Raw genomic sequence first — 27,074 nt, forward strand, 5'->3', positions numbered from 1 at the left:
TTATTCCCAGACTCAGATTTTTCATATGATAATTTTGTATTTACTTATCTTCTAAACCAATAATTAGACCATAAACTGAATAAGTCATGATTCTGGAAAAGAATATACACATGGCTCTCATTTATTCAACAGAATGATATACAAGTTCAGCAGTTTCTCAGGAAGATAAAGCTAATTTGAATATCACTATTTGTAAATAAATGAACGTGGTTACTAGTTAATCCAGTTATTACTCTAAAAGTCCCTGGCCTCTTTAAACATTAAAGATATTGTATAACTTCACATTATCTTTCTTTTCCAATGCTCCTTCTCCTACTTACTCTAAGTATGTATGTATATTTTGGATAAAAAGTCTCACATTGCCTAGGCTGGCCTTCAACTCACTATATGACTGAGGCTGACTTTGGAATTCTGATCACACCTACCTCTGACAGTCATGTGTTGGATTTAGAACTCTGAAATGATTTTCAGTGAGGATTTCTTGTTTCTCTGCATTTGTTTATTTCAACTAACAAAAATGTCCTCCAGACCTGTCTATGTTGTTGCAAGGTATATTATCTGTGCAATAGAATCCCCTGTCCCATCCCTCAGTGTTAGGGTCTTTGAATATGTAAGTATCCAGTCCCTTTCACATTTAGCTCACACATATTAATTATTCTATTATAAACCTAAAAGTCTATATTCCCCATCATGTTGTGATCACTTTAGGAAAGAATTCTGTAAATACCACAGTGGTTGATAATATCTGATGAGCTGATTCTTAAAGACCAAAGAAAGTTTTTCTTGGGAGGCACCAAATGATGAGACTTAGAGGTTTCTAAGTTTTTCTCTTGAACTCAGTGTAAAATTAAACATTTTGAATTCCATCCCCAAACCAAAATACATATGTAACAGTTCTATATATTAAGTAGTTCATTCAAACATATTATCTTCTAAAAACTTAGATGTTTCAAACATAAGTATTGTGTATATAGTATATTTTATACACATGCATTATATAAACTTATAAAATACCATATATATTTTATTAATATAGAATAACTTTTAAAATCATAACTGTCTGTATTTCTAACAAGTAGGTTTTTTTTCTTGGCATAAAACAGCTTCTCAACAGCTTCTCAATGCTTGGAAAGTGTTTTCTTAGACTCATGTCCTATTCACTGGGTTTTGTGCATTGGCTATCACTACATTAAATTGTTTTGTGTTTTTTAATCATAGTATCTGCTGGAAGTCTGGCTTCAAAATAGACAGGATATCAAAAAGGATGTGGTTAAAGGTGACGCTGAAATGAAACCACTTAATACCAGAAGTTCCTGTAGCAGAGGACAGATGCTGCCTATCTCCGCTGTGCTGGGACATTTAATTATATCCGGCTGTGACTCTTACCACTGGGGCAGTATTGAAGTTCATTGGCAGTCAGTTTTGGAATGGAGACAGCTGTGGTCCAACATGTTGACTCTGGTAAGTGACCTGTATACTCTGGCTCTCCTTCCTATCTGATGACTGTTTGACTTTGTGCACTGTTTTCCTCTGGATCTCACTATATTTATGTGTAACCCCTCTCTTATCTTTCATAGAAAATAGAATTTTATCATACAATATATTTTTATTATTGTTTCCTCTCTACCAGCTCCTCTCAGATCATATCCACACCCCAACTCATACAAATCTATACCCTTTATTTATCTCTTGCTAGAAACAAATAGGAATCTTAATAATTAATGATGATAATAATAACTAAACAAACAGAAGAAAAGGAGCCATATCTATTAGTTCATGCCTCTCCTAGGGAACTGATAATAACTGTATTTGTTAACCTATGCCAAATATTTAGGAATATGTGTACAGCTATATAAAGTGACATGTATATTTACTTACTTATTTTGTTTTCTGTATCTGAGTGTTTTGCTGCATGTATGTTTTTGCTACATAATCATGCCTGGTTCCCATGGAGGTCAGAAGATTGAATTGGAGTTAAATAACATTGTGAACTAAAATACAATTGCCAAAAACTGAATTCAGATGTTCAGTCAGAACAAGTGCTCTTTACCAATGGGACATTTCTCCAGTATCTTGTTAATATTAACTTAATCTTTCCATCATGCTAGGGATGAACAAGATATAAGATAAGCTTACAATACTTTATCAGAGGTAAACAGTGTCTCTATAGCATGTATATTAGCTTATTATTTATAGTCTTAGCAATATTGCTAAGTGAAGGTGACTGAACACTTTCCACAGTCAAGCAATATGCCTCTCTGAATAAGGAACTGAAAATCCTACAGCAAATCCCCTACAAGAAACTGAAACAAGAGGTCCAGTTCTGGGTACCTTAAGATATCCAGGTAATTCCAGACTACAGAGCACATGACATAAAATCAAGACTAGGTCAGCCTAAGTGAATTTAAATCGCAAAGCAATTGCCATTCCTGTCATTTAGGCAGCCTCCTGTGTCATTGTCAAACCTACCCATCGCTTTACTGATGCAGGACAGAAGATGAAGAAAAATTTTCAGAACTTCAGAATATTCAGCAGAAAGCTTAATGAACACATGAAAAAGACACTATTTTTGCAGTTTTCATCTAAACATAAATTTCTATTTTCTAAAATTTGAAAGTGACTATTTTCAAGTTATTCAAAGGTTAGGATACATACATAGGCCACCACCCAAGGGACAAGAGATGATATTGATTTCTTCCAGCAGCTCATACCTCCCTACACATTTATGAGCTCCTAAATCAAGAAGCAATTTTTGCTTTGTGACAATGATGGAGAAAGTGTCTACTTTTTCCATGATAGCACATCTACTTTATGTGACTTCCTTAATGGAAAACAGAAGGAAGACACAGGTTCTTCTGTTATTGCATGCAGGTGGACATTTTTACAAAGTCAATCTTTAATAAGAGCAGATATTTACATATCTTAAATCAAAAAAGTAATTCTGTTTTTCTGACATTATTACTTAAAAAGGGGCTCTTCATGTTCTTTATGTAAGACTTGCTTACGGGGGAAAAAAAGGAACCTTTTCTTGAAGATCTGTCATGGGATATATACCAGTGCAGGTGCCATCATCAAGCATACAGCAGAAATTGATAAATTAATCATCCAATATCAGATTATGATTTTAAAACATCATCTGTGGACCAAGTAAAACTTATCTACTAGAGACGGAATGTCTATTAAGACCTGTGTGTGGAAAACTTATTATATTAATTAAGGAATTAGACATTATAATCAATAGTTGAACAGAGTAAACCACTGGAAAGTTTGTTAATATTGCAATCATCACCTGTTGACATTGCTGTATAATCACATGAATACATGCATTTATAAATAAATATGTGCTCATGGGGTTGAGGAGATAGTATAATAGGTGGGAGTGCTCATTCTGCGAGCATGAAGAACTGTTCTTATTTCTAAAACCTGTGTAAAAAGCCAGATATGCCTGCATATCCATGGAACCCCAGCTCTTCAGGACAAAGGCAGGTAGATTCTGAGAGCTTCATATCCAGCCAGACTAGCAGAAATAGCTAAGTCATAGTTTAGTGAGAGACCTGCCTCAAGGCAATTAGACTGAGCAGAACAATAAGGGGAGATGCTCAGGGCCTAAACACTTTTGTTATCCATTTAGCTATCAGACAAGCAACATTAAAATTAATAAATATAAATTAATAAAAATTATTTCCAGCCATATAAGCAGCTATTTTCATATATGTTCAGAAGAAATATTATAAAACAAGTTATGTTTTAAATAAGATTATGTGCAGATACAGACTAAAATAAGTATATCCTTTTTAAAAATCAGCAACAAGAGAAAACCTACTGGCTTTACTGAGAATTAAATCCTATTGCCCTTAGGTGAACTTACTTGCAAACTAGAAATAGAAAGATAATATCTCACTTCCATTAGATTTTGGATGGTTTAAAATTATCCCTTAGACACTTTAATAAATGTACAATTGCATTTGTTTCTTTCTATTCTTTTTTGTAAGTTTTGCATATAATAAGGTTAATAATAAAAGATAAGGGACTATCTTCAGAATAGTATATTATTTTATTCCAAAATTTTGCATGTCTTTTTTAAAAAGTGATCTTGTTGTTCTGACAGTGAGTGGGAAGCCAGAGTCAATAAGACTGGCTTTGGAAATGCATGGGAGTTCCTGCTGTTTTCTTGGCAAGTATCTATTTCTCTAGAAATTCAGACTTTCAGTGTCAATTAGATGAAAATCGAATATCTGACTTACTGCAGTTTCTCATATAAATGGTCTTTTATACTTAAATTCTGAGATTTAATTTGTATGCCCAAAATCCATTTTAAAAATTCTAATAAAGTAAGAAATTAATTCCAGCCTGGAGAAATATCTGAGCAGGTGAGAACACTTGTTGGAGAGTCATAAAACCCTGAGCTCACATTCCCAGGACCAATATAAAAGCAGGATGTCCCCTCAGACACAGGCCACTTATCATTGTGGTGCACGAGACAAGAAGACTGATGGGGATTACTGGCCAGCCAGCCTAGGTGGTATTTCAAGGGGAGGGTGTAGTGAGAGTCCCTGTCTCAAAGAAATAGCATAGAATGGGATAAAAAGGGAAACAGATGTTTTCCTATGGTCTCTGCTTGGACACATATGCTTCTCCTCATACACATGTACATACAGACTGCACACACATAGAGCACATTTCCAAAACAAATGCAAAAAGGATAAAAAATTCACAATTGTCAATATAAGTACTCCATTATGTAGGGTTGGAAATAATAAACATATTTTATTAAGGCCCCCTGATAATAGACATTATTACACTTAAATATGTTTGGTGCTATTTTAACGTTGAAATACTCTTTTTTTTTTTTTCTTTATTTTGAAAAAAAAAAAAAGCTGTGTAAGGAACAAGCCAAGGAAAGCTTTCATAAATTTAAATCTTATGTGTCACTCTCATGATATTTAGTCATTATTTCTTTTAAGCATTTCAGAAGTTTAAAAATTAGAGAATGTCTATATAATTTTCAAGTTGTAATAGTTATGTTCCTTGACGTGCTAACATAACACCTGATTAATGCAAATTTATTGTGTTTCACTTTCTGAGTGCATAATCTGCCATGGTGGGGAAGAAAGCATGATGGTGGGAATGCACAGAAGTTGGTCATATGGTATCTAAATTGAAGAGACAGAGAGAAGCACTGTCCATACAGGGTTTGTTTTCCCCTTTGTATTCTGTCCAGGGCACTTACCTTTTTTTTTGAGACAGGTTTTCTCTGTAGCTTTGGAAACTGTCCTGGAACTAGTTCTTGCAGACCAGGTTGACCTTGAACTCACAGAAATCCATTGGCCTCTGCCTCCCTAGTGTGGGCATTAAAGGTGTGAGCCATCACCACCTGGCCAGGGCACTTACTTTTAGCAAAATTCTTCACTGCTCAGGTATAGACACATCCAACATTGTGTTTTCTTGATAATTCTAAATCTCATAAAATCATCAATGAAAGTTAACCACCACACGGATTATATCTTGAAGTCTAAAATCTGTTATTTAATTCAGAATTAACACTGCAGACTTCTAGACAAGTACAATCTATATAGCCTCATCCAGCTCTTAAATACAAGTGCTTTACACCAAACATGTGCAAACAGTACCAGTTACAATTTTAAATTTAACTCAGTGATATTAATAACATGGTTGATAACTATGTATTTATTCTTTTTTTTTTTTGTTTTTGTTTTTTGTTTTTCGAGGCAGGGTAGCTTTTTAGTGCCTGTCCCGGAACTAGCTCTTGTAGACTAGGGTGGGCTTGAACTCCCAGAACTTCCTCTGCCTCCCTAGTGCTGGGATTAAAGGCGTGCGCCACCACCGCCCAGCAAAACGTACTTATTTTACAGTTATTCAGAGTTACTCTAAGAAGCTTTTTCCATCTCAAATCAGTTCACAAATTATTAGACAAAAATTAAGAAAAAAATGTATATTCTAATATATATTTATTACCAGAGTAACTTTCTATATAAAAAATGTACAGACATGCTGAATATTAGCAATAATTATACTTATTAAAACCGAATACTAGATGCCTAAGCTCTTCAGATATTAGGAGGAGGACAACCTACACCTCTATATCTACACCTCTAAATAATCGTATGTGACTCGATTTTGACTCTCTTGACCTAAATTTTATCTAATTTCTGTCAGCAGACTCTGCAAATCAATTCATTGCAAAGCCATCTCATGTGAGTTTTTTATGGCTCGGCCCCAACTCTGATAGATGTCTGTCTTTGGGGCCACCGCTCTAAAATAATGCTAATTACAAACATTAGCTCCTAGCACGCAAGTCACAAAGTAGCAGCACAAACATCTTCAGAAATTAACCGGCACATCTGGAGCCTGGTTAAATATTCTTAAACTGCTCACTTTCATCACCCTGGAAGCATTAAACTTCTGGGCCAATTTTGTGTTGATCTCTTGCAGTCTAAAATATGATTAATGACACATTTAAAGATCAATTTAATTTTAAGCAGGGAACGTTGTCTTAGTGCCTTTTCACAATACACAAAATAAAAAGTGGCAATTTTGACATTGGCAAAATGACAGCTGCAAATTAGTGTTCTCCAGTTTGCTGAGTCAATACGCTGTCATGTCACAAGCCATATAGAGTCAAATTAATTTAAAATTTAGTTCTCCAATGAATAACAGAGCTTTTAGTGAAATGGGCACTCCACAATTCTAAATGTAAGCAATGGCACCTATTATGTAAGTATCTCTCTGCCTTCTCTGTGGTAGGATCCTGTTTTTCAATGAGTTCTACTGAGTTTTTCTATTAACTAGTATTGCTATTGAAGTCCATTTTATATTAAATACATTGGACTATATGGTGTTCAGATTAAACCTCCTCTGTGATTTCTAAAAATACTTCTGATTTTTTAGAGTGAGATCACCATTTGGGCTGCTGTTGACCACCCTTGCTAATGCAGTTAAAGGTAATTAAATTCACCAAGGATCTGGATAGAACAAGATACAGAGGAAGTGAGAATTCTTTCTTGCCTGTTTTCCCACTTGAGCCATGTCTTTTCTTTGGGATGGAATTTATTTCATGGGTTATCTGCTGGTCCTCAAACCTTTAGAACATGAGTTGGTGCCTAGGTCTCCTGCCTGCAAAAAACAGTCTGGAATTTTCAGCCCATATAACCATGGGGCTCAACTTGGATTTAAAAAACAAATGAACAAACAACAACAACAACAAACATTCAAATACATGCCAGTGTCGGTTCTTCATCTCTGCAGAATTTTTTATAACACCAAATGAACTCAATACTTTAAAATTTGATTGTAAGTATTGACTTGAAGAATGCGTGCCAAGAAATCTAAAATATTTTAATGTCAAAAAAATATTCATGTGAGTTTTTCTATTAACTAGTATTGCTATTGAATCTATAATCTACTGAAAAGGATACCAAGATATACCATAGCAATTTAGTTTCCTTAAAATGACAAAACTGTTGATTTTCATTGTTATGTTATATTACAAAGCATTCTAAAATCTGATTATTAATACCAACACAATGATGTTTTAAAATTTGATGTATACTTTTGACTACTGTAGCCTCACATAGTATTATCTTTGGTAATTGCCTCAAAAAAGGCCTAGTTTATGCAGGAAAGCCTCATCATATATCACAGGACAGAACTCCAGCTGTTGTGACTCTTTCCTGACATGAGCTCAGTTGGCATGATCTCCCCTGTTCCAAGGACTTTGCAACTATTTATTTTCAGATTTGAGCCTAGATTCAAACAGACCAAAAAGAGAAGCTACCTGACCTCTTCTGGGATAAGAGTTGATCTAAGTCTTATCTATCCTTTCTGTTCATTAAAACAAACTTTGTTGCCAGGTCAAAGAAAGAAGAAGCCAGTGATTCCAGTTCTTGGAAGAAAGGGTGGTTTTCATAAAGAAGGAGACAGGGGCTGTTCGTAAGAATTCTCTGTAATATCAATCTCAGTAAAATTCTCACAGGTCCACACTTTGATAAAACATCATCTCCAGATGAAAATGTTGAGTTATTATTTTTCTTTAAACTGAAATTTAGGGAAACATCCAGTCCAATAAACAGGCTGTGGTCTCAGAAATGTCTGCAAATCTTCTTGTTGATCAAACTTCTAAAATATAGAGACAGTCATTTCCTGCAGGAAGTATAACTATGGTGGTAAGATTCATTTAAAACCCCACATGTTGGTTTCCTACCTTACACAGCACTAGTGAGAGGTGGAAACGAGTGTAAGTGACATCCTAGGGAAAAAAGAGAAAATGAGGTTGTGCCCTAGAAGATAATCTTAAGAACCCGGCCATTCATTTCCCTTTCTATTTGCTTCCAAGACACCAAAAAAGTGAACAGCTCCCTGAGCTACATGACTCTGGCATATCAGTATATGCTAACTAACCACAGACTTAAAGTGGATGGGGCCAATTAATCAAGGGCTAAACTCCTGAAACCTGCCTCTTTATGGGATATTTATCTTGGATCTTTAAAAAATATTAACAGAAATCTGAATGATATATTAGTTTAAGATGACTAATAAATGTTATTATTCAAAGCTATAAGAAAAACATATTTTTATGGCTTATTTTTAAAAGTTTTTCTTTAAAGCGAAATGTGCCAAAAAAAGCTGGGAATGTATTTGGGTGTAAATGAAATAAAAAATTCATTCCTAAAGCTCTCTGTTTGAAGTTAAGCGTCTGATTGCATTATTTTATTCTGAATTAAAATAGCATCATATATAAACCCAAAGTGCTATAGTAACTTAAAGTAAAATAAAATAAATAGATATCCTCTCTTACTCTGAAGATCTGAGCACCAAACTATACATTTCACATTTTGAGGTATATTCAGAGAGGAAAAGTTCACATAATTAAACAGATTTGATTTTTCTCTGGTGTATAAATTATTTCTTAATCTAAAGTCATTTACACTTATTATCTATATCAGTGGGTCTCAACCTTCTTAATGTGACCCTCTAACACAGTTCTTCATATTGTGGTGACCCCAACCATAACATTATTTTCACTGATACTTCATAACTATAATTTTGTTACCATTATAAATTGTAATGTAATTATCTGTGTTTTTATATGGTCTTAGGGAACTTCTGTGAAAGTGTCCTTCAACTACTAAAGTGGTTGAGACCCGCAGGTTCAGAACTACTCATATATATTAACTCCTAATTTTTTGTGTCATAGTAAATTCCTGAAAACTCAACAATACAAACACACACATACACCGAGGGGAGGGGTGGGACGGAGGAGAGAGAGAGAGAGAGAGAGAGAGAGAGAGAGAGAGAGAGAGAGAGAGAGAAATATTTCTTTTTTTGGTGGGGGGATTTCAAGACAGGGTTTCTCTGTGTAGCCCTGACTTTCCTTGAACTAGCTCTTGTAGACCAGGCTGGCCTCAAACTCACAGAGATCTGCCTGCCTCTGCCTCCTGAGTGCTGGGATAAAAGGCATGTGCCACCACTGCCTGGCAAAAGAAATATTTCTAAAATGTGATTAGGAGCGACAGTAAATACTTAACTTGGTTTATTATATTATTATAAAGTAGATCACTATGTTGGTCAAAGGAGAGACATGAATTTAAGTTCAACATTAGCTATCATTTTAGCCTGTTAATTTTGCATGCACTGATTTAGATGACACCATAATAGCATAGTTGGAGTGAGCACAGACATATTTAAAATTATGTTTTGCTACTATATTGGAAATCTCATTCATTAAATGAGCATATATTGAGCATCCACTATAGGTCCCACACTGTGCTATATGATAGAGCTAAAAAGATTAAATATAGGAAATATATTTAGTAAATATGAGACTTATTAATTTATAATTTTATGACTTATTGGACATGGTAGATCAACAATTTATTGATATTTTATAAGAGGAGAAGCAATAATTGTCTATCACTTGCAGTGATATGAATATATTTGGAAAAATTAGCTCACTCTCTTTTCACTGAGCCTCAGGAGGGTTTGGAAACCAGGCCAGGTGCTACAGAGTCTGTAATGTGCCCCTGGAAACCAAGATTAAGAGAGATAATGGCATCATATAAGATTATATATTGTAAATGCTGAAAAATAAGTATATTATAACTTTGAAGAAAATTTTCATCTCTAAACTGTGAGCTGATCCTTGCTGTATGACCAACTTCTTGAGGTTAAGAAAAGCTGTGAATTCTCCCCCCAAAATCACAACGGACATGGGCTGACCTTTATCAAAGAAACAAATGAAAAATGATACATGATATAATCAATGTATTTTTTGTGAAGAAAGAAAAGTTATTCATGGGAACGCTGAAATTTAGCTTATTTGATATATTTTGTCATTTCAAACTGAACATTGAAATAAAAATTTCATATTTTCAATGGTGTAGACAGTAGATCCTTCTAAGTATGAAAGTAGAAATGACATTGTACCTTCCCTATCTCTAGTAATGTAGACATTTCCTTTTCTAGAAAGGGAGTTGCTCAAATACTTGGCATTTAATTTATTTCTCTTGTATATTGTATTCTTGGGTTATGGGCAGAATATTTTCTGTAATGTTACTGCATTAATGTTACTTATGGGTGTTTAGAAACAGTACCATTAAGTAACACATAATGAGGCCTTCAAAAGGTATACATATTTAAGGTTAAAATTTTACTTCCAGGGCTACATTTTTAAGAAATACAGAAACAGCCGGGCGGTGGTGGCACACGCATTTAATCCCAGCACTTGGGAGGCAGAGGCAGGTGAATCTCTGTGTCTCTGTGAGTTCGAGACCAGCCTGGTCTACAAGAGCTAGTTCCAGGACAGGTTCCAAAGCCACAGAGAAACCCTGTCTCGAAAAACTAAAAAAAAAAAAAAAGAAAAAGAAATGCAGAAACAAACACAAACATATACATACATTTATACATACATACATGTATATATGTGTGTGGTGTGTATAGACTTGGAAAAAAGACTATTCATCACAGCACTCTTCATAAATGTGAGAATTAGGTAGATGAAGCTAGGTACTGGTTTCAGTGAACTACGCAGCACAAAACTAGAAAAACACTTTATAATATTTAAAATTTGCTCACAATATTTTAATTTTAATAAAAGAAAGCTACAATTTTGACCGTATAAATCCATGCTAAAGTTTTGTTTTACAAACACACACATGCATACACACATGCTCTCTCTCTCTCTCTTTCTCTCTCTCTCACACACACACACACATACATACACACATACTCGCACATGCAAACAAGTGAATGAAAATTTGAAAAATCTATATCCATGTTGGAAATGATGTCAAATGCTAAGAAACAATAAAATGTAATGTGTAAGTTTTTAGTTACAATTTTAATTGATAAGTAAATGTGATGTTTATAATTAAGAAATGGTTGTAAAAACAAATGTAGTGCTTGCAATTCTTCTCCATAATTTAGCATGGGGATTTAAGAATATAGATAGGAATTTTGACTTGATTCCACCATCTTAGTGACAGAAAGTTCTATTTGCTTGTTGGAAACATATTTTATTAATGCTAGGGCCATGAACCACTTAATAAGAAAATTTTGCAACTATCCAATGGGTTATAATTTTTTATTAATCTGCTGGGATTTAGACAGATTTTAAACTTTATGGATAATCTGGAATTTTTTATCTCAGTTTGAAACTAGAGAGAAGAAAGTCATTATGTGAAAATATTTTATTCTATCATCGTTTTAGTGTGCCCTACTCTCTGGGATTATTTAATTTGAATCAGAATAGGGAATAAACCAGTATTCCCTTTATTCTCCTTCATTTGTGTTTCATCCAAAATTTATTTTAAAAAAGTCATTACAAGAAAACATGATAAACACATGTCTATACATACATATATATAATAGATACAAAATAATATAATATATAGCCTGCCTATCAAAATGATACTGATAAGTTTCATTGTAAGATGCCATTTTATTTAACTTTTGATTTACTGCTACTTACTGTCATAGTTTTACTCACCTAGTACCAATTCTGGTTATTCAGTATGCTGTATCATTACTTAAGCTAACTCCAATATTTCCGAGAAGTTGTTTTCACACAGAAATAAATTCACAAAAGGAGATAATATGCAGATTTTGAAAGGTCTGGGAATCCTATAATTATTTTGTAATTCAAATATATACCAATGAATCTTGAAACCTCACTGGTATTATTTACTTCTTGGAGCTGTTTTACATTTCATTGTGGGAAGAAGAAAGCTTAACTGTTGTGTCTGAAGTGAAATAACCTGTTAATGTTAAAACAATTATTAGTGATAGTGAGAGTATGCATGCCAGAAAATTTGATTTGATTTCCCATCCCATTTATCGCAACTAAGTTTCTTTTATTATACTCTTCAGTACCTTTTTGAGTGAAATATTTTTATTTATTTTTAAGATGTTTTTAATGGAAATAGAATTACATCACCTCTCTCCTCCCTTTCCTTCTTTCAGCATTCCCAATGTATCCCTTAAATAGATAAGTCTCTTCTTCTTCATTGCATTGTATGTGTGTATGTAAATTCATGTTTGTGTGTCTTTGTGTGTATGTGTGTGTATGTGTGAGGGAAAGAGAGAGAGACAGACAGACAGAAAGACAGAGACACAGAGAGAGAGACAGATGGACAGATAGAAAGAGACACACAGAGAGAGACAAAAGGACAGAGACAGAGGGAGAGAGAGAGACAAAAAGACAGAGGGAGAAAGAGAGAGAGGGAGAGAGAGAGAGGGAGAGGGAGAGGGAGGGAAAGAGAGAGAGAGAGAGAGAAAGAGAGAGAGAGAGAGAGAGAGAGAGAGAGAGAGCATTCTTTACATCTCCAGGACATAAGTTGCACCACTTCTTGACTCAGTAGTGATGTGTTCTAAGACTTAACAATAAGCACTTCCATCTGTCTTTCATCTACAAACCACATAGGCATAGTCTACACAAAGCAGCAGCATGAGGACAGAGCCCATACATGTGCATACATCTGTAAAATACATATAACACTGCACTGTCATGTGTTCCATCTTTTTTCTAAACTATTCCTTTCAGTTTTTGCTATTATAATATAATTACACTATTTCTCCCTTCTCTTTGTTCCTCCCAAGTATTATCATCTACTCCTCCTTGCTCTCTTTTAAATTTCTCAACTATATTTTTCATTAAATGTTGTTACATACATATATTTATATTGTATACGGTCCCAAGGAATACATCTACAAAAAATTCCTGAGAGTAAAGCTCTGGGAAAATTTTATTACTTCTTTTTGCAGTGTGATGTCATACTTTGAATATCTATGAGGAGCATAGACTCATATATCTGCATATTTAAGAGGCTGCTGCCGAGGAAACATTTTAATGTCACGTACTTTAAAATGCCTCTCTGTCACTCAAAAAAAAAAATTCTTTACCATGAAACTTACAGCAAATCTGATTTTCAATCTTCCCTTCCCTTTACTGCTTTGTACTGATTGGAAGACTGACAGAAGGCAGAGAAGAAAATTTCTCTGTCTTTGGTCCTTTTCATTTTCTAAGAGTGCTATTCCAAGAATCCATAATGTTCCCAAAGTTTACCAAAACTTGCAGTACGTTACATGCAGCTATATGACATTCAGCAGCTTCAGACAGACACATGTGAAGAAGAGCATTAACCTTGAGATAATATACACATAAACCTTTGAATTGAAAATGTCTAAATTCTTCTGACTACAAATTCATAACAGCATCTTGTAAACATGAGTAAAAAGTTACTAATGGCTTCAGAAGGTGTCTTCAATCTCATTCTTCAGAATAAGAGGAGATTGGTTTTCTTTTAGGTATTAAAAATTCTATCGAGATGAAAAATGGTTCAGCGGTCAAGAGCTCTAGCTGTTCTTCCAGAGGTCCTGAGTTCAATTCTGGGTTACAACATGGTGGCTCACAATCATCTGCAATGAAATCTGGTGCCCTCTTCTGGTCTTCAGATATACATTCAGGCAAAACATTTTATAAAAAAATAATAAATAAATAAAAACAAATATATAAATAAACAAATCTTTAAAATTTCCATCTAATTTTCTTTTTGTCAGTCATCAGGAGGAATTAAAAGCAAAGGTAATTTATTTGTCCTAAGTTTGGAATGTGTCATGGAAATTGCTGTGTTAATGTTTCAGAATAATTAGTTATATATTTTATGAAAAAATATCCCATTAGACTTAAAGAATTAATGCAGCAATAGCCCTAAAGTGTCTAAATGAATAGCATCTAATTTTCCTAACTAAATTCTTGACTATGTTCTAACCTACTATCTCATGAGATAATCATTCTGTTTTAACTTATAACTTTTAACAAGTTATAGTATTTATATAACCAATGAAAAGATAGAAACCAGTGTTTTTGATCATTCCTTGTTAGATTTTGTTCAAAGGACTTAATATTGATCCTAAAAAATCAGGGAAAATAATTATTTGAAATCGTTAAAAAAAAGTAAAAAAGAAAAAAGAAAGAAAAGAAAAGAAAGAAAAAAAATAGTTAGATCCTGGCAAGATGGTTCACTGAGAAAAGCAGCTATCTTTTAAAGTTTAAGTACTGAGCTGGGATTTCCAGCATCCACTAAAGAACCAGTCATGGTATTATCTTTGTTTAAACCTAATGATAGAAGCAGGCAGAGACAGGTGACTGTCCAGAGCTCAGTAGCCAGTCAGCCTAGCTGAACCAATATTGTGGTGCACTGAGAGCCCCTGTTTCAAATACTAAGGTAAAGAATGGTAGAGAAATCACCCAATGCTGACTTTGGCCTCCCTTCCCCTGCACACATACACCATGCAAATAATGGCAGTTGAGTGGACACACGTGTGCATATATGCATACTCACATACATACATACATACATACATACACACACATACTACACCTAAGAAGAGGGGAAAATGATTCTTAATTATTAAGGGGGGAGTACTTAGAGTGTCTATATAATATAAACAAATGATTCAGATTGTTGTCATGAACACAGTCCTTCCTCTTCAAAGTACCACCAAGCAGACAAAAAAATTGCCGGCAGAGATGTATGAGGCCATTGGAATGCCATTAAAAAAAAACTAGCACCAGAAAATTATAAAGTCTGATGGCCTCCTGGAAGAAAAGCATACCAGAGATACTCTAAAGGTCTGGCAGGGATGAACTGCAAACAATCTAAGAGCAAATGACCTTGAATTAGATATGAGACCTTAGGAGACCATGGTTACCTGAAGAAAGTGAGTCACTGAACCTGGTTTATAAGGACCAAACTCACTCTGTCTGCACAGGAACTAGATATTTAAAGTACAGTAGACAATTTTAGGTTAAAATATATGAAGAGAAACAAAGAAGAAAAGAACATTTCTGTGTTCCTCTGTAGGCAAATGTGAAGAGAGTCATCTCTATGATGGACTCAGGACTCAGACAAAGTCAGTATCTCATAGAAAATTTCTACTGCAGATGAATTGTCATAGGGGAAAATTCAAAGGAGCAAAAAGTATAATGTACCATGATAGAGATAAATAATAGAGGGATTTTCTCCTAGAGCCTAAAAATCAGACAAAAATCAAAAGCCATCGCTAAAATAAAAAGGGAAGAATCAAAAAATACTGGGAAAATATTTAAAGATACACAGGAAAATAGAGGTGTTTTCCTTTTCAAAGCTAAAGGTATAAAATATAAATGGGAGGAATGCAGCTTCATAGAACGGCAGTTATTAAAATTTGCTAGGAAACCTAAAAGAGAAGAATAGATGAAGGAAATGATGGAGAAAAGTCTTCAAAGAGTAAATTAAAGTGCTTTCATGCTGCAAGACTGAAATACACAGTAACTACACAATTTCAATAGCCAAAAAAGAAGAAAACAGACATCAGAGGTTATAGAAACTCATCTATCTATCTATCTATCTATCTATCTATCTATCTATCTATCTATCTATCTATCTATCTATCATCTATCTAATCTACCTATCTAAACTATATATATGGATGGGTGTGAAATTGGAAATATATAAATAGATAAACAGTATCTATGTTTTATTTTAAGACATTCGTTATAATTTTAAATTTATTATTGCTTTTGGATGCATGGGCTAATTTGTGAGCATATACTGGTCACATTTATGTTACTGTGATAAAATAATGGCCAAAAGCAAGTTGAAGAACTTATTTTGACTGACACATCTAGAGAGCTAAAGTCCATAATACTTAGAAAATCATGACATACTGATGGGGTATGGAAAATTGTTTAATTGCATTTGATTTGAACACAGGAAAGAAAGAAAGCTAGGAGGAACTGGGGCTAGTCTATAAACTTTCCAAACCAACAAACAGAGATGTATCAACAATGTTGCACCTCCTTAAAAGTTTAATAACCTATCAATATGGTGCCGTCTACTGGAGATCAAATGTTCAAATACATGAGCCTTTGGGGAACATTTCTCATTCAAACAACAGAAAATTGTTATTTTTATGTTAAACATACCCAAAACTAAATAACAAAAATAGTAAAATACAGAAGCAATTTGCAACTTTTTGTTGTAAACATAGTTATGGTATTCTCTCATTTTATTTTGTGCTCTGTTTAAATTAATAAATTCTTGATCAAGTCCAAATACTTTTTGTCTGTAGAATTAAACTATCTTTAGTTTTTATGTATCCACACACTAGTGTCTCTGAGTCTTTCCATATTTTTCTCATAAGCACCATTTTTATTTCCAGTTTGGTGATTTACACATCAAATTTAATTTTCTACTAAATACCCAATACAATTGATAAGATGATGATTACAATTTTCATTCTGTTCATTGTTTTATATTATTTTTACTCAATTGATTCTAAAGCCAATAGACAAATATTATAGTAGTAATAATATAACTATAATGAACCAATGAACACATAGAGAGCTTATTAATTGCTGGGCTTTCTTCCAAGATATTTTCACAAATTAAGCCATCTAATTCTCTTCGTAATACAATGAAGTCGATACTGTTATTATCTCTACTATGAATGGAGAAACTGAGATGTAGAGAGGCCATTGCTATATTGCCATTGCAGATACCTGAAATCTAAATACCCAGGCTCCAAAATTTTTTTCTCGTTTATTTTGCTATGAATCTGAGGCTGACCTAAAACCCATGATCCTCTTGCTTTAGCCTCCCAGATGCCCAAGTGCTGAAGTTAGGTTCCTACAGACACATCCCATTATGGCATGCACACACACACACACACACATACACACACACACACACACACTCCTGCACACAACGCATACAACCTCAATTTCAGGTACAATAACTTCTGTTCATGTAAATCGCAAGGGTTACAATTTTGAAGTAAAAATTGCATAAAAGGGCCGTTAAAAACTAAAAGATTTCTACTGAAAACTCACAAAACAAGATATTTATATTCAAGTCTTGTTCTACAGAATCAAAGAAAAGGAAGAAAAAAATCTACTTATGGTGTTGGGAAAACACAAAGGAAAACAGCAAAGTCTTTCTGACCCTGGAGACAGTATTTGTGGGCGCAATGCCAAACTCACTACCTGAAACAAATTTCCATTGTTTCCAAACACTAAAAACACATACTTTAGGTGATATAGAGAAAATATGCCAAGTGTTTGTTTATTTTTGTCTTTGTTAGATATTTCTCTTTTATTTTAAGGTAATATAGTATATCAAACCCTGAAGGATAGGAAATGACAGAAGAGAATATTAAAAGTTTCCACCATCGAGAGCTTTGACTTAAAAGCCTTGCTATGTCTTAGGTCACTGAATCATCTGAAAAATGGGAGGATACACATGCCTCAAGACAATAAAATGACAAATTTCAAATACAAAGGTGTATATTGTGGATATACAATTATATTAAAGTTCTAAATACCTAGGGATTGTACAACAAATATCTAAGTGCTTGATACTTTGTGAAGAGTTGAAGTCATTCTAAAAAAGTAACATTATTTAAAGTAATTGTAGGACACATATTTTAAAATCTCATCAAATTTATTTTTCTTGTAGCATTTCACATCAAAAATTGAAGAAAGAAGTTTCCATATGCTTACTGCACTAGCACATACATGGTACTTCCCACTAATATGGTCATTAATTATAATGGTGTAGATCTGTTTCATGTGGGACATGAAGGTCATATTGGTATCCCAAAGTCACTTGTTTACTATAGGAACCAGGCATGCTGACCAGGGTTTGTTCCTGGTCTTATCATATACTCTGAGGTTTTTTTTTGTTTGTTTGTTTGGTTTTTTTTGTTGTTGTTGTTTTGTTTTTTGTACAGCATCCTAAAATCGTCCCTATGCTTGCTTCTAAGGATCTTTCATGAACACATTTTGAAACAAAAAGATTTAAGGGGGAATAAAGCAAAGATACTATGTAATTGAAAAACATAAATCTAAAGAATAGTAGCTAAATTTTCAGAAAGTGGTGAGAAATTACTCTCTCACATAGTTTTAATATATCTAAACATACTTTTTCTGTACATATTTTAAAATGGAAATTCAGCATTCAAAGGAACATGTCAAATGATAAAGATACCTAAATCTGTAGAGGGAAATGAAAGGATTTCAGAGATGAACACTGTAACAGAAAGTATACAATCAAAGCAAAGCATTTGAGATAATAATAAAACAAAGTGCAAAGTATATAACAAATTTGAATAATTTTATAAATATGAAAAATGTACAATTAAGAATCAACATGGACAAAAGTGGCAGTCCAAAAGAAAGAAAAAGAAGAAAGAGAGAAAGAAAGAATAAAGAAATAAAAGAAAGTGTAACACTTGGTTTGCTCATGCTCTCAAGTATTGGGGTATTAGGTAGGGAAACTAAAAACACATGACTAAAAACCTTGTTGCAATGAAAGAATCTTATTTGTATATCAATCAAAATCTCAGTAATGGGTTTTGGATAGATGATTGCTATCCAAAGAACAAGATTATTTTCCTATCAGAAATATTAGGGCACACATAACCTCCTGTCGTACAAATATATGCAAAGCATATCATAACAAATATGGAAAGGATTTAAACTTTTGGTTTATTTAAAATACCATCAGATAATAATATTTTAACAAAGATGAAGAAAACATTGATATATGAATCCTACCTATTTGGATCATAAATCTCTGATATTGACTTCTCAATTTTTCTTAGAAAAAATACTTAAATAACTCACAGATTGTAATAGCCAATACACTGATATAATTTTTTATTAAATTTACAGTTAACAAATTATGTGAAAAACAATTGTATGACTTTTATATTAATTAACTACCTTTAACAATCGAGTGGTAATTTAATTTGACCTTTATGTACTTAATCTCACCGTAGCAGTATTTCAGATTATCTCTACTGTTTTCCTGACCTTTATGTGTAAAACATAATTACATTCCTCTTGGTCAAAAAAAAAAAAAAGAATCTTAAAGTAATGGCAAGATAATATTTCCTTAGACTGACCAATTATAGGAATATTTTAAGAAAAAAATGTGGAAGTGAGGAATAATGAGAACATTCTTCTGGTGTTGGAGGTTCCAAAGCATTCATCTGAGAGAAAAAAAGTCATATTCAACAATAGCTAAACCTTCTGGGTAACAAATTTAAACATGAGATGTCTACAACAGTGCTTACAAACCTGTATGGCTTTCTCAAAAGTATGACTGATTGTAAAATGATAACTGGTCTTGACTGCACAAAGTAAAATAATGATCAGGCACACAACAGTGAACATGTGACTGTCTCCTTATATATTTCCAGAAAGTGGGACCCGCTCACCCAAAAACCAAGGGTGAGTCAGGGTTTAAATGCTGGCTAGGAAAGTGTTAGTTGTTTCAAATTTGAAATGAATCTAAAACGAAGGTTGGGTCAATAATTTAATTTTCTGAATTGATTATTTAACACACACACACATAGGGTTTACATTACTCTTAAAGTTGTCAAAAAAAAGCTGAAAGAATAATAGCTTAATAGTGTTCTTATGATTAATCTCAATCTGCTATGCTTATCTGTTCTTTAAATTTTATTTCTTTTCCAATCAGTTTACCTTTAGATTGTCCTACCTAGTTCTTATTGAACACCTTACCTGACTTGAGAGTCAACTTAAATAGAGACCTTAAATTGTTCTATATCCCACTTGGGCAGAAAAATAGCCAGGACTAGGTGTCAACCTTCTACATGTTCCCAGAGCCTCGAGTATTGAAGAGGAAATTTTAGGTCACTAGTTAGACATTAGAAGACATAGGACATTAGAGAGAGATTCCTCACTTATAACCAATGGATTATAAAAACAGGGCTGTAAGTTTAGTGTTCTACTTCCCAGAGTCACAGGATCTGGTTTATCTGGCCCTGAGAGGACACATGACGTCTAAACTTCCACGAATGTCACTAATTGATCATTGTCTAATCTTGGCTCAAAAGCCCTTAGCCTTAGACGTCTACTATATAGCAAGTGTCTTTACATACTATTTCCACTAGCATCAGTATAAATAGTTCTGTCAATCACCTAGACAGGAGTGAGAATTTTAAAAATTACAGTGTGTTCTACAAACTTTAGACATAAGATAAAATCTGTCTAAAACATAAATTTGTACATGTCTCTGGTCTTTCTCCCTTCCCACACTTTGAGAGAGTTTTCTTGTTCAGTGATCTACTTAGGTACTGGCTATGATCATCCATTGAGAGTACCAACTATACTTTCTGATAGAGCCCACCCTTTTCTATACCCTACTTTGTCTTTTTACTTCTTTTTCCAGAGAACACAAAGAGCAGGGATCTGTAAAGAGTTCCAAGTAAGGTTCTGTTGGCAATGATGGGTATTTTGAGAACTGATTAACATTTAAATATGTATTAAAATAACTCCAAATAATTATTTTTTTCATAGTTTTTGTTTATAACTATAGAGTTATTTTTCTGAAACTAGTACTTTTACTGCAAACAAATATATAACAGAATTTTGGCAACTTATATCATTTTACCTCTTTTTTGTTTTATAGAGTAAGATAAATTCTTCTGCAAGGAAATCTGTCAAATTATTGATGATATCATCACACTAAGTGCTCCTTATTCTGAGAAAGATGGCTATACTATACGAAACCATTCTCTATAAAGTACATTTCTCCCCATCCCATCTTATTAAGAGACGTTTAACCACAAAGAAATTACACTTCATCATTGTTATTTTTAGAGGATGTGATCTCTCTTTCAAGTTTTCATATTTTGCTTGTTTATTTTTTCAAGTACTGAAGCTGATGGTAGCACCTTCTACTTTACATGTTGTGAGTATAAATATGTAGCTACATAACTGAGTATTTCATACTCCCCTTCCTTCTGAAAGTAAAATCAAAAGGCATCAATTTTTTTATACTTTTTTCACTCACCTGAAGACTAGAAGCTTACTGTCAACTTAATATACTTCAAACTGTCTTCAAAACATAATTCATTTTATGGGAAATGGGAATCCCACACCTAATGTGTGATCATCTGCTAAGCAACCAAGTGAATTCAGTTTCATTAAAGAAAGTTACACACATATATTGAAAATAAAATTAAGACAGTTCTCTAGAAATGCTCAATCAAAAAAAACACATTTTATTTTAAGCAATTTTTAAGTTCTTGCTATGAACTGCTAACTTATTAATTTATATAACCTCATATAAGGCCTTTACATAAAAGTTTCTTGATTGAAAATCTTTGTATTGCATAGCCATGATTTTGCTAAGAAAAATCTTTGAAGCAACTACATGAAACGTCTCTGTTTTTCTGTTAGCTATACAATTTGTGCCAGCATTTTTGTGAGCATATGTTTGTTTGGTGGAAATGTATATATTTACACATGTTGAGGGGAGGGTTAGAAAAAACTATGCTCAAATATGTTATTTTTTGTAGATTGCAATGCACATAAATTGCTGACACATTTCAACAACAATGGTTTTAAAGGTGACGAATCCATCAGATGCATGAAAATTGCTTAAAAATGAAATTCAATAGCCAACATATTCCTTGGCTTATAGATATCTTTGAGAAACGCTGTCACTATAGAACATTATAAATCCCTTATTCTCAAGATAAATCTATAATACCACTGTTCTCCCTGTTTTCTTGCTCAGTGTAATTTCTATTTGCTATTCCGTGAATGCTTCTTGGAGAACATATACAGGATGCTGATTATTTAAACTTAAGTAGTTTCATTTGGAGGAACAAGAACTATGAACTCCAATCTCCCCCAAACCCCCAATGTTACACTATCATGTTAACACTGGGGCATATGTAGTGGCTAATCTGAGAACTCTGCAAAGTTTTGCTCCCAAGTCATCAACTCCTGAAACTTTCATAAAGTATTATAAGATCCTTATCGTAACAGGCTTAGCTGGGATAAATGGGGAGGGAGTGTGCGTCTACAAGCTTTTATCTGTAAGCTGGGTGCAACCAAAATATCAGAGGAAATTTGGTGCACCCATTTGACCTCCTCTCCTGTTTCTCCCGTTGTGAAAACCCTCCCCAAGGAAACTTTTATAGCCGTTCCTTTAAATCATCTGTGGATACTGCAAACCCCACCCCTCAGCCCTTGGAGGAAAAAAAAAATAGCAATCACATCTTCCGATCTGTCTGCCGTTTCAGAAAGGGCGTGTAGCCATCGGAAAGTACCAGAATTAGCACTGTCATCCAGTCTTGCCCATTAGTTTTACTGCAGCAAAGACTAGTGAAACATTGAAAAAATATACCTGTAGTCTCACTTCGCCTGGTTTGATCCTACATCTCCCGATACAGATTCAATGCATTTTTCTCTCACAGGGAATAAACGTTTTTAAACAATCAGCATTATAAAAACATAGCATCAATGAAACAGACACTCCCCCCCCACCACACACACAACCCCAGCTTTTACCTGTTATACAAAGAGATAGAAAGCAAGAAAAGCTGCAGCTTGACCAGCAAAATTCTCATTGCAGCAGACAGCGCAATTCTGTACTTACGGATCTTACCAGGGAAATGTCTCGGGATCTTTACAATTTTTCTGCAGAACTCTGTCTGGAGCTCTCAGCCAGGCATGCTGTGCATCCAAGCAGAACCAAGCCGTATGGAATGTCTATGCAGCTGGGAGATAATGGGACTCTTTTTCCCAGCTGGGACTGCAAGCCTTTTATCCACTGAGTATTGCGTGGCTCCTCTCTGGTCTTAAGCATGAAATACGCTCCTCTCCTGCTGCATTCCTGACGGAACCTAGACAATTAGTTCTTGAGGCACATGTGCAAAGCTCCCGTTTAGAATATTCAAAGGGAAAATTCTCTCCACACTGAAAGCCAGTTCTGTCTTCCCCATCCTTCACAGACTCAGGCAGTTGGGAGCAGCTGCCATTCCAGCGGCAAGAAAGATTAAATTCACACCCCCCGCCCCATTCTTTGACTAGATATAGTCACTCCTTTCGGGTCATCAGAAAATCGTTCTTATTGAAAACTGGGTCAGACTAACTACTTATTAGGCATCCAACAGGGAAGGAAGTAGGTTTTTTTTTCTTTCTTTCTTTCTCTGGTTTCGCTGCATTGTCATTTGCAAGGAAAGATTAAGCTGGTCAAGGGTCTGCACCAATTTATACTGTGTTCAAACAGAAGCTTTCTGAAACATGCCCGCAGCTCCTGGTGCTAGTGAGAGTGAAGAGAAAGGGGAAATAAAAATCAAAGGCCTATCCCTAAATCCCGTCTAAATGAAATATGTGCGTTAGACTTCTTAAAGATAGCAGATTACATAAAGTGGAGTCAAACAGACCAGAAGAATAGTGTTGCTCTCATAAACAGTGTGTTTACAGTCTCCTGGGTAAGGAAGGAGTTTGCCTGTGTTTGTGTAACAGTTTTGTATAAAAAACAATTAAATAAATAAATGTTCATCGTGTTTCACACAGAGTTCTCTGACTAAACTTTTTGATATGACTAAGTCTTGGAATGGTTTTTGAAGAGACTGCTTGGGGAATAAAACTAAAACACATACAAAGCTTGTGTATGAACATAGAGATCCTAACACATACAATCATGCCTATAACACAAGAATATTTTCAGGGTGCAACACAAAGAAAATATATTTTTTAACATTTGATAGTTAAATAAATAGATGCTTGGAAAACTAAATTACAAAACAAATTAGGTTACATCAAAAAGTAACTTTTGACCGTACTTTGATTTATCTACTAAGCAAGGCATGTGTTACTGGATATTTTGATGACGTGGATTATATTTCTCTGTTACTATATCCACCCAGCAGGTCATTTGTCAATATGGGCAAGCTTCATCATCAAAGCTTTATAGGGAAGGTGATTCTTTTAGGTTGTTGTTTATATTGGGACATGGCCTCATAATTTTCTCCACACTAGCCTCTAACTCATTTTCCTGCCTTAGCCTCCCAAGTGCTGGGATTCTAGGTTCCTATCATTATTCTGTACTGATATGGTACTTGTTAAATACATAATCTTCCTTTCGAATTGATGGTAGGACCAATTTGATGATCAGCTTTATAACAATATGTATCTTAATATAATGTCTGAATTTTAACTTTAACTTGTAGACAAAAATTTAACATAGCTCATTTCCACTCATCCTCACACCCTTCTTACTCCATCCTTCCTACATTCACTCCTCTAAAGGATAAGCATTCCCATGGGGAGTCAACAAAGGATGGCACATTAAGTTTGGGTGGGACCAAACACCTTCCCCATGCATTAATGCTGAGCATAGCATCTCACCATAGGGAATGTGTCTGCAACAAGTTTGCTCATGCACCAGGGATAGACTCTGATCCTTCTGCTACGGGTCCTTCAGATAGTCCAAGTTTCACAATTGTCTGTCACATACAGAGGGCCTAGTTGGTCCCATAGGTGTTCCACAGCTGTTGATCTAGTGTTCATGAGTTTCCATAAATTTAGTTCAGCTGTCACTGTAGATTTCTCTACCATGGTTATGATTTTCCTTGTTCATATATTCCTTTCTCCCTCTCTTTAACGGTATTCCCAGAGCTTGACCTGGTGCATGGCTGTATATCTCTGCATCATGTTCCATGAATTACTGTTTGAAGGCTCTATGATGATAGTTGGGGTATTCACCAGTCTGAAGATCAGCTCCTGCACCCCTCCACTGTTGCTAAAAGTCTTAGTTGGGGGTCATCCTTATGGATTATTGGGAAATTGCCTAGCGCCAAGTTTCTCCCCATTGTGACTCATTCTATCAAGAAATCTCTTTCATTGCTCTCGCTTCCTTTTTATATTACTAAAAAAATAATGCAAAAGAATTTGTTCTTTTCCTGTCACTGTATCTAAGTATGTATCAGTCACTCGGTCTGCAGTTATAGCCTTCCCTAGTGCTGCTCTGCATGGAGTATTTTCTCCTCAGGCCATGCCCCTGTGTCATATTGGCAGCCATACTAACTTCTAAATAAATATATGTAAGGATATTCAAGCCATTTTTCCCCGTTTCACAACTCTCAGATCTCCCTCTTTTCTTCCCCTTCATACTTGTAGCCAAGAAATGTACTTTTGTCCTGCCAAATCTTTGAAATTACTCATGTTTTTGATATCTCATTTCCTCTAGGTTCTGCTCCATTTCCAGGCTCCTTATTACTACAACTCATTGTGAAAAAACTGTCTGTATGCATTACCTCCAGTGTACACGTTCTGATCCTTGTTTGAATCCAGTCCAATTGGTCCTTTGTTCCCACATTCCACATAAGTTTCCCTTGTTATGGTCAAAACTAGATCACATTTAAAACTCTCAGTAGCCAGTCTGCAGTTTTTGTGTTACTTGACATAGTGTCAGTAATTGGAACAGTTAGTCATTTTCTCCTTGTTTAAAGACTGTTTTTACTTAACTTCCTGTTTGTCTTCCGACTTACCCAAGGGCCGCTACTTAAGCTGAATTGCCATCTTTATTTTCTGATTCTTTAAACAATGAAGATCAAGAATGTCTAAACTAAGTCTAGGACAGAGAATTTGCAAAAAATTTTTCTTGTGATAACAAAAAAATTCCCAAGTAAGTGAAGAAATATACCACTCTCATAAATCTTTAGATTTCATATATTCTTCAAATTTCACCAGATTTTTCTTTTGACAACAAGCAAAACATGGAAATTAGTGTTTTATTTTTTATTAATTTATGATTCAAAGTTTCCCTTACCTCTCCTCATCCCCCTCCTCCTAACTTTTTCCCCATCCCACCCCCATTCATTCCTCTGAAAGTATAAGGCCTAATATGGGGAATCAAATACTCAGTTGAAGCAGAACCAAGCTCCCCACCCCCAACAAAGGCTGAGCAAGGCACCTCAGCATAGGAAATGGGCTCCAGAAAGCCAGCTCTTGCAACAGGGATAGTTCCTAGCCACACTGTCCATAAGCAGACGAGGCTACAAAACTGTCGTCCACACGCAGGATCCCAGCTGTCAGTAGGGGGAGACCATGAGCTCCTTCAAGTCTCTGTGGGTTTCCCCGTCACGATCTTGACCCCCTTGCTTATATAATGCCTCCTCTCTCTCTCTCTCTCTCTCTCTCTCTCTCTCTCTCTCTCTCTCTCTCTCTCTCTCTCTCTTCAACTGAGACTGCTGTAGCTCAGCCTGGTGCTTGGATATCGATCTCTGTTTCCATTATTTACTAAATGAAGGTTTTATGATGGCACTTACAGGGTAAGGCGAGTTTAGGCACCCTCTCTACTATTGCTAGGGGTCTTAACTGGGTTCATCCTTGTGGATTTCTGCAAATTTCCCTATTATCAGCTTCTCCTTAGCCCTGTCATGACTCCCTCTATTGAGATATCTCTTTTATTATACTAAATTTAAATGATAAATGCCAGAGTTAGAGAGTTTGTCATTTGATTGTTGCCAGACTATATCATTGCACTGGTGAAAAAAAAATCAGACACATTTCAGTTTCCACAAACTGATCACATATATGATCAACAGATTTTAGATAATTCTGAAATGTGAATTCAACCACAAAGGCATTTTAATTCATTAAGTGTGATTTGAACTAATGCATAATCACCTAAAAAAACTAACGTTTACTGCTTTCAGCAGATGACTTGAAATTAAAAACAAATCTT

At 34.6% G+C, this 27,074-nt stretch overlaps 1 protein-coding gene across 3 annotated transcripts in view; it reads right to left on the reverse strand.

Moving 5' to 3' along the window:
- Window positions 1-23,348, reverse strand: part of LOC130873039 (contactin-6) — a 370,643-nt gene extending 347,295 nt beyond the window's left edge. For all 3 annotated transcript variants that reach the window (XM_057767572.1, XM_057767557.1, XM_057767564.1), the window contains exon 1: window positions 22,986-23,348. The gene's annotated coding sequence lies outside the window, so the exon portion shown is untranslated. The remainder of the gene's footprint in view (window positions 1-22,985) is intronic.
- Between the last annotated feature and the right edge of the window lie 3,726 nt (window positions 23,349-27,074).

Source organism: Chionomys nivalis, chromosome 1 (assembly GCF_950005125.1).
Source record: "Chionomys nivalis chromosome 1, mChiNiv1.1, whole genome shotgun sequence".
NCBI lineage: Eukaryota > Metazoa > Chordata > Mammalia > Rodentia > Cricetidae > Chionomys > Chionomys nivalis.